Genomic DNA, 10,346 nt, shown 5'->3' with positions numbered 1-10,346 from the left:
CCAAATGACCTTGGAGATGGGAAAGACAAGCATGGGAACATAGTGGTACTTCTGATACTTAAAACTGCAGTGGAAAATGTTCTTTTTCCCACCAAGCTGTTCAACAAATCCTGGAGTTGCTAACAGCCACTGACAAGCAGCCTCTTGCCAGGTGCCTCACAAAAGGAGGGGGTTCTCCAGAATGTGGGGTGGACTTACAGCAGCATTGCTTGGGCCAGACTTTAAATCCATATCATTGAAAAATGCTCACTGTTTCTCTATAAAAATTCTTTCACCAGAAGTATTTATTGAATTTATTAATAGACCATATAATTCTACAGAAGCATTGACGTGATTTACCATTGTAAAACTAATGTAATTCAATAAAAAACTAGCAACACTGGGATCAAGGAGATGGGACTCAGCTAACCACTGAGGCTGACATCGTTGCCATGCTTGAATTTCAGATTTGGTCCTAAGGTTCGTTGCAACTGGGGCAAAGAGGAAAAGGTAATTTTTTTTTTTTTTTTGGACAAAGAAAAGTAGGAAGCATAGTTCCTCAAGAGAAGCAAATTTTTTCCTGGCTCTGAATTTTAAAAACTTCTCAGATAGGGCCAGCCTTGCATTCATTCCTTTCTTTCTTGAACCATCCATTCAACAAATATTTTTTAAAATTTTACAAGGAATTTTGGGACTATAAAGAACTTTGGGTGAAGGAGACAAGATGGCAGAGTAGAAAGACATGAGCTCACCTCGCCTTATGGAAACACCAAAATCACAACTAACTGCTGAACAACCATCAACAAAAAAGTGCTAAAGATACCCTACATCCAAAGACAAAGAAGAAGCCACAATGAGACAGTAGGAGGGGTGCAATCATGATAAAATCAAGTCCCATACACTCCAGGTGGGCGACCCACAAACTGGAAAATAATTATACCATAGAAGTTCTCCCACAGGAGTGAAAGTTCTGAGCCCCACATGAGGCTCTCCAGCTTGGGGTCTGGTAATGGGAGGAGGAGCCCCCAGTGAATCTGGCTTTGAAGGCCAACAGGGTTTGATCACAGGAATTCCACAAGACTGGGGGAAACAGAAACTCCACTCTTGGAGGGTGCACACATGGTCTTGTGCACACCAGGACCCAGAAGAAAAAGCAGTGACCTCATAAGAGACTGGACCAGACTTACTTACTAGTATTGGAGGGTGTCCTGTGGAGGTGTGGGGGGCAGCTCTGGCTCACTGCAGGGACAAGGACACTGGCAGTAGCAGTTCTGGGGAGTACTCATTGGTGTGAGCCCTCTGGGAGGCCACCATTTTCTCACCAACACCTGGCTCCACTCTACAGCCTGTAGGCTCCAGTGCTGGGATGCTTCAGGCCAAACAACCAACAGGGTGGGAACACAGGCCCACCCAACAGCAGACAGGCTGCTCAAAGTCTTCCTGAACACACAGCTGTCCAATAAACCACACCCCCTGACACATCCCTGCCCGCCAGAGGGACAAGACCAAGCTCCACCCACCAGTGGGCAAGCACCAGTCTCTCCCACCAGGAAGCCTGCACAAGCCTCTTAGACAGCCTCATCCACCAGGGGGCAGACCGCAGAAGCAAGAAACGCTGCAGCCCTGCAGCCTGTGGAGGAAACTGCAATCACAGACAGGTAGACAAAATGAGATGGTAGAGGAATATGTTCCAGATGAAGGAACAAGATAAAACTCCAGAAGAACGACTAAGGGAAGTGGAGATAGCCAATCTACCTGAAAAAGAATTCACAGTAGTGGTAATAAAGGTGATCCACAATCCTGGAAAAAGAATGGAGGCACAGATCAAGAAGATACAAGAAATGTTTATCAAAGACCTAGAAGAACTAAAGAATAAGCAACAGATGAACAATACAATAACTGACATGAAAAACACACTACAAGGAATCAGTAGCAGAATAACTGAGGCAGAAGAACAGATAAGTGAGCTGGAAGACAGAATGGTGGAAATCACTGTAGTGGAATAGAATAAAGAAAAAAGAATGAAAATAAATGAGGACAGTCTGAGAGATCTCTGGGACAACATCTAGTGCACCAACATTCACATTATAGGGGTCCCAGAAGGAGGAGAGAGAAAGGACCTGAGAAAATATTCAAAGAGATAATAGCTAAAAACTTCCCTAACATGGAAAAGGAAATAGTCACCCAAGTCCAGGAAGCACAGAGAGTCCCAGGCAAGATAAGCCCAAGGAGGAACATGCCAAGACACATAGTAATCAAACTGACAAAAATTAAAGACAAAGAAAAAATATTAAAAGCAACAAAGGAAAGGCAACAAATAATGTACAAGGGAACTCCCATAAGGTTTTCAGCTGATTTCTCAGCAGAACCTCTGCAGGCCAGAAGGGAGTGACACGATATATTTCAAGTGATCAAAGGGAAGAACCTACAACCAAGAATACTCTACCCAGCAAGGCTCTCATTTAGATTCAACAGATAAATCAAAAGCTTTACAGACAAGCAAAAGTTAACAGAATTCAGCACCACCAGACCAGCTTTGCAACAAAGGCTGAAGGAACTTCTCTAGGTGGAAAATAAAAGGCCACAACTAGAAACCAAAAATTACAAATGGAAAAGCTCAGGTAAAGGTAAACATACAGTAAAGGTAGGAAATCATCTGCACACAAATTTGATATCAAAATCAGCAATTGTTGGGCTTCCCTGGCGGCGCAGTGGTTAAGAGTCTGCCTGCCGATGCAGGGGACATGGGTTCATGCCCTTGTCCAGGAAGAGCCCACATGCCGCAGAGCGGCTAGGCCCGTGAGCCATGGCCGCTGAGCCTGCGCGTCCGGAGCCTGTGCTCTGCAACGGGAGAGGCCGCAACAGTGAGAGGCCTGCGTACCAAAAAAAAAAAAAAAATCAGCAATTGTGAGGACAGCACAAATGCAGGATATTGGAAATGCATCTGAAATTAAAAGACCAGCAACTTAACACAATCTTGCTTATATACAGACTGCTATATCAAATCCTCATGGTAACTGCAAACCGAAAATCTATAATAGATACACACAAAAAAAGAAAAAGGAATCCAAACACAACACTAAAGTTAGTCAACAATCACAAGAGAACAAAAGAGGAAAGGAAGAAAAAGGACTTACAAAAACAAATCCAAAACAATTAACAAAATGGCAGAAAATACATTATCAATAATTACCTTAAACATAAATGGATTAAATGCTCCAACCAAAAGACATAGATTGGGTGAATGGATACAAAAACAAGACCCATAATATTTGCTATCTACAAGAGACCCACTTCAGATCTAGGGACACATACAGACTGAAAGTGAGGGGATGGAAAAAGTTATTCCATGCACATAGAAATCAAAAGAAATCTGGAGTAGCAATACTCATATCAGACAAAATGGACTTTAAAATAAAGACCGTTACAAGAGAAAAGAAAAAGAAACTTTGGGGAGCATATAATGTGATTAGGGAGAGACTACAGGGCAAGGAGTAATGAGTGACACAACCAACTACTATTAAGGGTATTTGTCACCAATTATAAAGATAAAAAGTGCACTGATTAAAAAATAAACAAGGAACAGTTGGCTCATTTAATTTTTAGTACACTCATAAAAGACCAAGTCATTTCATTTCCTCATTTCTCTTAGATTACTCATCACAAGATTTTAAAATAGAAGTATTTACTCCAAAATACCAGTATTTTCAGATGTCAATCCCATGAAACTCTTAGTAAGAAAACAGAACTTTAAAATGCATTTACATAAACCTACAGTACACAGATGATGATGTGCAACAGATATATTTACAAAGATCTGCATATCATTAAGATTTGAGGATATAATCTAATTTAGTCAAAGATTAAATTAATCAAAAAGAGTAATCTAATGAGAAGTCATTACAGGCTGATTATAGTGAGATGATTCTGTCAAGGGGCAGCTTCCTGCCCCCTGTAGGTAACTTGTTGCTGGCTCATGTGCCCTCCTTGTGGTGTGAATTATAAATTCTAGACAGTGCCCTCCCCTTCAGTGACTAGAATGACAGTGAAAGTTAGGGAGAGAGATGGAAGGGCAAAGAGAGAAAGGGAAGAAGGGGAAAGACGGAGCCCCGGCATAGAGACCTGGTCCTGGACCTCACAACGTATCCTCCCCCCTTTGTTGTCTTAGGCTCCCACCTAGAAGTGCACACCAGAGCAGGGGAAGCCAACTCCAAGTCCCAGTTTACCAGCTGTGCCTTTACTTTGGGTCTGGGTTGAGGTCCCAGGGAGGACCAGGCTTCATACTACATGTCTCTCCAGGGCAAACACAAGTATCTCACCAGACCAATGAGTTAGGAGTATTTGAGGGAGAAGTGCCGAGCTCACCTAAGACACAAGATGAGGACTAGTTTACAGGGAACACAGAATCTCTGCTTTGATTCTAAGACACCCACCCAACAGCACTGTTCAGCCCCAGAGCTTTGCAAGTAGTATAACTGCTCCAACTGTTCTCGAGTCCATGGAAGAGGAGGTAAGAAGTTAGTATCTGTGATCACTTAGTTGCCATACTGTAAATTTCAAAAGTGTTTCCATGGCAAATTGAGTTCCTGTTGTCATTGATTTTAGTACAGTTATTATTATTATTATTATTATTATTATATTTTTTTGCGGTACATGGGCCTCTCACTGTTGCGGCCTTTCCCATTGCGGAGCACAGGCTCTGGACGTGCAGGCTCTGGACGTGCAGCCTCCGGACGCGCAGGCTCAGTGGCCATGGCTCACAGGCCCAGCCACTCTGCAGCATGTGGGATCTTCCCGGACTGGGGCACGAACCCGTATCACCTGCATTGGCAGGCGGACTCTCAACCACTGCGCCACCAGGGAAGCCCCAGTTATTTTTATTAACATCACTTCATGATGGATAGAAGCAGGATCAGAATTACTAGTTCAATGTCTTAGGCTGACATTTTCTCCATTTGTAGGCTCATCTGAAAGCAGCAGTTGGGGACGCTATGGAGACCTCCAGACCCTCTACACCCCTGGGGCTTCTTGCGGGATTGGAAGGCCTGAAATACTGTGGTATTGATCATCTCACTGTCCACCTCGCCCTCCTCCTCTTCTTCCTCTTTCTCTCAGAAGGTGACTCCTTTTGGCAAGCGTGGCTTCCACAGGATTTTGTCCCTTCCCTTGAGATGCCACCCCAAGCCTTCCTGTCCTTCCCCACAGTTTTGATCCTCTCAGCATATCCTTTAGGTTCCCACTACTTCCCACAGCCCCACGCAGCGGAGTGATGGAGAGAGCACTGGAAGTGGGGTCCACAGAGCTTGTCTGAGTGTTAGCTCTGGGGCTTCAACAAGTCACTCAGGTCTCCTGAGCATCCACTGGAAGGGTGAGAATAGCACTTACTTTACAGTGTTGACAGCTTTGTTTGATGTAAGGTGGATGAGAGTGCTTGTGAAACCAGGAAAGTGGGCTAGCCAGGTAAATTAGTACTGGTCTTCATTTTGCCATTTCTCGTTATTTCATAAAAGTTTAAGCTCACATGATTCTGGGTGTCACTTTAGGGCAGAATGGTGGCCAGGCATGAGGAAACCTGCCAGAGAAACTCTCCAAGGACTCCTTGAAGAGTTGGGAGAACTTTTCTCTCCTATTCTGTCACATGGTAGCTGATGGACAGGTACATTTTATTGGGTCACTCTGGGATGCTTATGATGGGGCTGATGGTGTCTGTGCCCATGGAGTTTTCCAGGGTGGGCCAGAGCAGCCCCTGAGAGCCCAGCTGAGGAGCACAAAGGACACTCCTCAGGGGATGTGGACGCAAGCGCAAAGGAGGAGAATCATAATCTCAGGTCTAGGGAGGGCCACAAGGGATTTCAGACCAAAACTTGGGCTTCTCAGTCCTAGACCACTGACCAGGTCCCTGGAGTGTATTTTCTCTCTCTTCTTGAACTCCTGTCTCAGCATGAGTCACACCAAGCTGCCTCCTTCCTTCTGTGTTTGCTTTAAGAGTTCGTGCTTCTGGGGCTTCCCTGGTGGCGCAGTGTTTGAGAGTCCGCCTGCCGATGCAGGGGACACGGGTTCATGCCCCGGTCCAGGAGGATCCCACATGCCGTGGAGCGGCTGGGCCCGTGAGCCATGGCTGCTGGGCCTGCGTGTCCGGAGCCTGTGCTCCGCGGTGGGAGAGGCCACAACAGTGAGAGGCCCGCGTATCGGAAAAAAAAAAAAAAAAAAGAGAGAGAGAGAGAAAAACAGAACCCTGACTCCCCTATCAATCTGCTTCTTTTCATTTTCCCTTCATCCTTTCCAAACCTGGTCGAGATGTGTTTATTTCTACATATTGGAATGATTGCTTAAATAAAGTATCAAATTCTGGCTATGTTTTCTCGTTTGTTGTTGTGTCTACTTCAGGTTACAGCGTGAGCATTTTAAGCAACCCTCTCTGTATGTCCTCTCTTGTGTAATTCTGATCCGAAGTCTTCTTCATGTTGTCTCAGTATTAGCATGTCAGAGCTGGAAGCAACTACAAGGTCAATCTAATCCTACCTTCCCAGTTGACAGATCAGACAACCGAGGCTCAGCAAGGAGGAGAGACTTCCCAAGGGCCCAGGGCTAGGTAGTGTCAGAACCAAACTCAAACATAGGTTGGCTGACTTCTAGTCCAAGACTTTTCCCAATGCACCAGATGTGGCAGAAAAGAGAACAAGAAAGAAAGCAGAAGTGGTATCCATCTGGGGCTGAGGACCTTTCTGGGTTTATGCAATCAGAGATCAAAAAATGTCCTAAAATGGTTGTCCCAAGCCTGTGGGCCACAGTCAGGACCTGTGGCTAACTTATTAAACTTTGAAAAAGGGGTCTCCTCTGGAGTGGAGGAAACAGTTTATTTTCTATTGGTGTAGGCATCCGTGGTTCTGAAATGTTTGCTGAGATGGATTTGAAGGTCTTCAAGTCTTACCAAATTCTAATCAAAGAAGTTGGGCTGAGGCACTGCATGGACCCTGCTCTCATTGCAGCCATCAGTTCCAGAGAAAGCCATGGCGGAACCGTCCGGCAAGACGCCTGGGACCACAAAGGACTTAAATTTGGCTTGATGCAGGTACTCAGCTAGAAACTTTCCATCAGCCCCACTTCATGCTTCCTCACAGAAGCTACCCCAAACTGGAAATCTATCTGCATTTATCCTAGGCTTCAAAACACTGGTATTTGCATAATTGCCACTGGGATTTCTGTAAACGTGTCAAGATATACCAGTTATTGGATATCCTTTTTTTAAAGTATCTTATGAGTTTTGTAATTACAATTTGTAATTAATATTATGCAATGTACTTAAATTGAGAAAATTTTATAAAGGGTACTATTACAGGTATCCCTTTGAGGTTCATGCAATAGTAAATTTCATCCATGTAGATCAAAACATTATAATGAAACCCTACTTGAACCAACTTGTCCTTTAGGCAAATTGGAGGAAGGGGACCCAAATTATCAGGATATTTGCTTCCAGGTTTTCCCCTATTCTATTCTATTCCATTCCACACGGCTTGAGGGATCTTAGTTCCCCCACTAGGGATTGAACCCAGGCCCCGGCAGTGAAAGCACTGAGTCCCAACCACTGGACCGCCAGGGAACTCCCCCAGGCTTTATTTTAAATTGTCTGAGAAACCCAGACTTCTAGCCTTCCAGTTATTTTTGACTGCAAATATCTAGACTTTGGGTGCTCATTATTTGTTTTGAAACAACTTTTTCTTTTTTTTTCTATATTTGAGTGCTTAACTAAAACTATGCCACATACACTTCTCCCAAATCTTACTGTGTTTCTCTGATTCTCTTTTCTGTGAAAGGACTTTTAGAATTGATTCTGTGGGAATAAAGAAAAGGGATAAGGCCAGTGTCTCTGACCTTGAACATAAAGAGGAGAAATCAGGACAGCAGAAAAATGTGTTGCTCCATCCAGATGTTGACATTCTTATCTGAATTTTCTAGCTTGATAAAAAAAATCCATCAACCTGTTGGTACCTGGGACAGCAAAGAACACCTTTTGCAGGCTGTTGGGATTCTCACAGACAGAATTAAGGCAATCCAGAAAAAATTCCCCACGTGGAGTGTGGCTCAATACCTTAAAGGTAGACCAGTGCTTTGTTTAGAAGAGCAGTGAGAGCCCAGAAGGCCGGGTGTACCTTGGGCCTCCCTGGGCCTGTGTCCATAGGGTCAGCAGTGGGCCTGGGAGGACCCCTAGTGTTCTCTGAAGCACTGAGTTCCTTAGAGTGTTCTTCATTCCCAATTTCCATTCCCCTTCTGCCAGACGTTGGGTGTTCTTATTACATCTCATTGGTTATTGAGCCATTGAGTGATACCTTGAGAGTTAGTGCGATTGTTTCAAAGAATATGTTTGCCTTCCTCTGATGGGTTATTTTCCCCCTGGTGCAAGAAGCTGTTACCCACTTTCTGAATTTTTTGAACAAGTTTTCACTCTCTGAGCATCCTCAGTGACACCAGGGCTTTAGGTACCATGATGTGTCCAGGCGGAAATCCCTGCTCGGCTGATCACAGACCCCCTCAGGTTCAGCATCTCCCAGACTGAACTAACTCAATAGCCTCCCACTATAAATTTGCTTTTTCTTCTGTATTTTCTATCTCTGTGAAAGGCACTATAATATACCCAGTCATCCCAGCCAGAAAAAACATTTTTTTCTTAGGTTCTCTGGTTCCTTCTCCCTTCACATCCAGCCATACCAATTCTTATTAAGTCTGCCTCCTATAGGCCCATGGTATGTATATACCTCTCTCCTTTTATGGCCTTAATTTCAAATAAACAGTTTTACATTTTATGGCCTTAATTTCAAATAAACAGTTTCTATTTTCTATTTCAAAGTCCTTGAAGGCAGGGATCAGGACCAGGGGTCTTTATCTCTAGACATCCGAGCAGAGCACAATTATGGTAAACACATGAGTAACTACTGAAGATTAACCTTCTAGGGGATAATACACGTATGAACAAACATGCATATTGCACACATACACCTACAAAGGAATGAGTATGTCTTGAGCATCATTGTGCACCGTGCACTCAGTGTGGCACACATCCTGGTCCATAGTAGGTGCTTAAAAAATTTTATTGAATGAATGAATGAATGAATAAATGAGTGAGTTCTTGAATGACTGAGAGAATGTTACAAGCAGTTTTAGACTGAAGGTTTACTGGGGATCTAGTTTTGCCAGGCCTGCACTAAATAAGAAACAAATCTGACTTTTGCAGCAAGAAAAACAAAAGTCTTCAGAAAAAGAGAAAGAGAAGGAAACCAATCTGGAATTTTTTCAGTGATTCTTGAGGAAATGGATCCTTTCAGGAGGAGAGGAAAGGGGGAAAGAGGAGCTGGGACTGTCTGCTTTGGAAGATTTCCCTGGAGGGCTGACATCCCGGGAATGCTCATAGCTTATTTCTGCTGAAAGTTAATCTTTTAATCTGAACCTCTGGTTTCATTTCAGGTGGTCTCTCAGCCTTCAAGTCAGGAACTGAAGCCATTGGCACCCCCGTGGACATAGACAGTGACTTCATCAGTGATATTATAACTCGAGCTAAATTCTATAAGAGACACGGCTTCTAGGCAAAGCTCTGTGGGTGGGCCAGGTTGGCAGGTGCTCAGATGGCCCTTCTTTGAGGGTTTGATATGGTTGTGTTGTACCCAACACTGGCAAAGGAATGGTTGCACTTATGACAGAAAATTCATTTCTCACTTTTCTTCATGCAAATAAGCATAAAAAAGGAAAATCCACCCAGTTCACATTATGGTTCCCATGAAATATGCATAAACATATGCATAATTATTGTGCAGTAAATGTAAATATCATAGTAAGTGACATATTCTTAGCATATTCTTAAGAGTAAGTCTACAGATTGCAGCAAGGCCTCATTTTAGTCCATGATTTCTTTTCTTTACTTTTTTTTTTTCTTGGTTATACCACACGGCATGTGGGATCTTAGTTCCCCAACCAGGGATCAAACCCATACCCCCCTGCAGTGGAAGCGTGGAGCCTTAACCATTGGACTTCCAGGGAACTCCTAGCCCATGATTTCAATGCCCACCTACTCCCTGTCTTACCAGAATTGCTAACAAGAAGAGAGCCTGATCTGAGCCTTTGTCCTTTTCCTAGTATCTGCTCAAGCTACTAGGGCTTTGCTTGTGAGGAATGCCTGACTCCCAAGCCAGTCAACCTGGGAGGCCATGGAGAACCCAGGGTGGAATTCTAGCTCCCTGAGTACCTGAGAGCCAACTGTGGTGAAGCTGATCTTCCTCAAGGGACGTACACTGTGTCCCTCAGGCCCACACCTACCTCTTGTGTCTTCTTCCTCTTGTTTGCTGAAGATCCAGGGACTGGCTTCTTTTCTTCCCTTT

The 10,346-nt window shown here is 44.0% G+C and overlaps 1 pseudogene across 1 annotated transcript; it reads left to right on the top strand.

Annotated features, from left to right (window-relative positions):
- The first annotated feature begins 4,477 nt into the window (after positions 1–4,477).
- On the top strand, positions 4,478–9,557 carry LOC307064144 (lysozyme g-like protein 2; annotated as a pseudogene). Its single transcript has 5 exons — positions 4,478–4,489; positions 4,941–5,097; positions 6,855–7,051; positions 7,936–8,075; positions 9,439–9,557. The product of its transcript is annotated as a lysozyme g-like protein 2 (transcript).
- The last annotated feature ends 789 nt before the right edge of the window (positions 9,558–10,346 follow it).

Source organism: Hyperoodon ampullatus (genome assembly GCF_949752795.1).
Source record: "Hyperoodon ampullatus genome assembly, chromosome: 15".
In the NCBI taxonomy this organism is placed as follows: domain Eukaryota; kingdom Metazoa; phylum Chordata; class Mammalia; order Artiodactyla; family Ziphiidae; genus Hyperoodon; species Hyperoodon ampullatus.
This window is presented reverse-complemented; position numbering and strand designations above follow the sequence as displayed.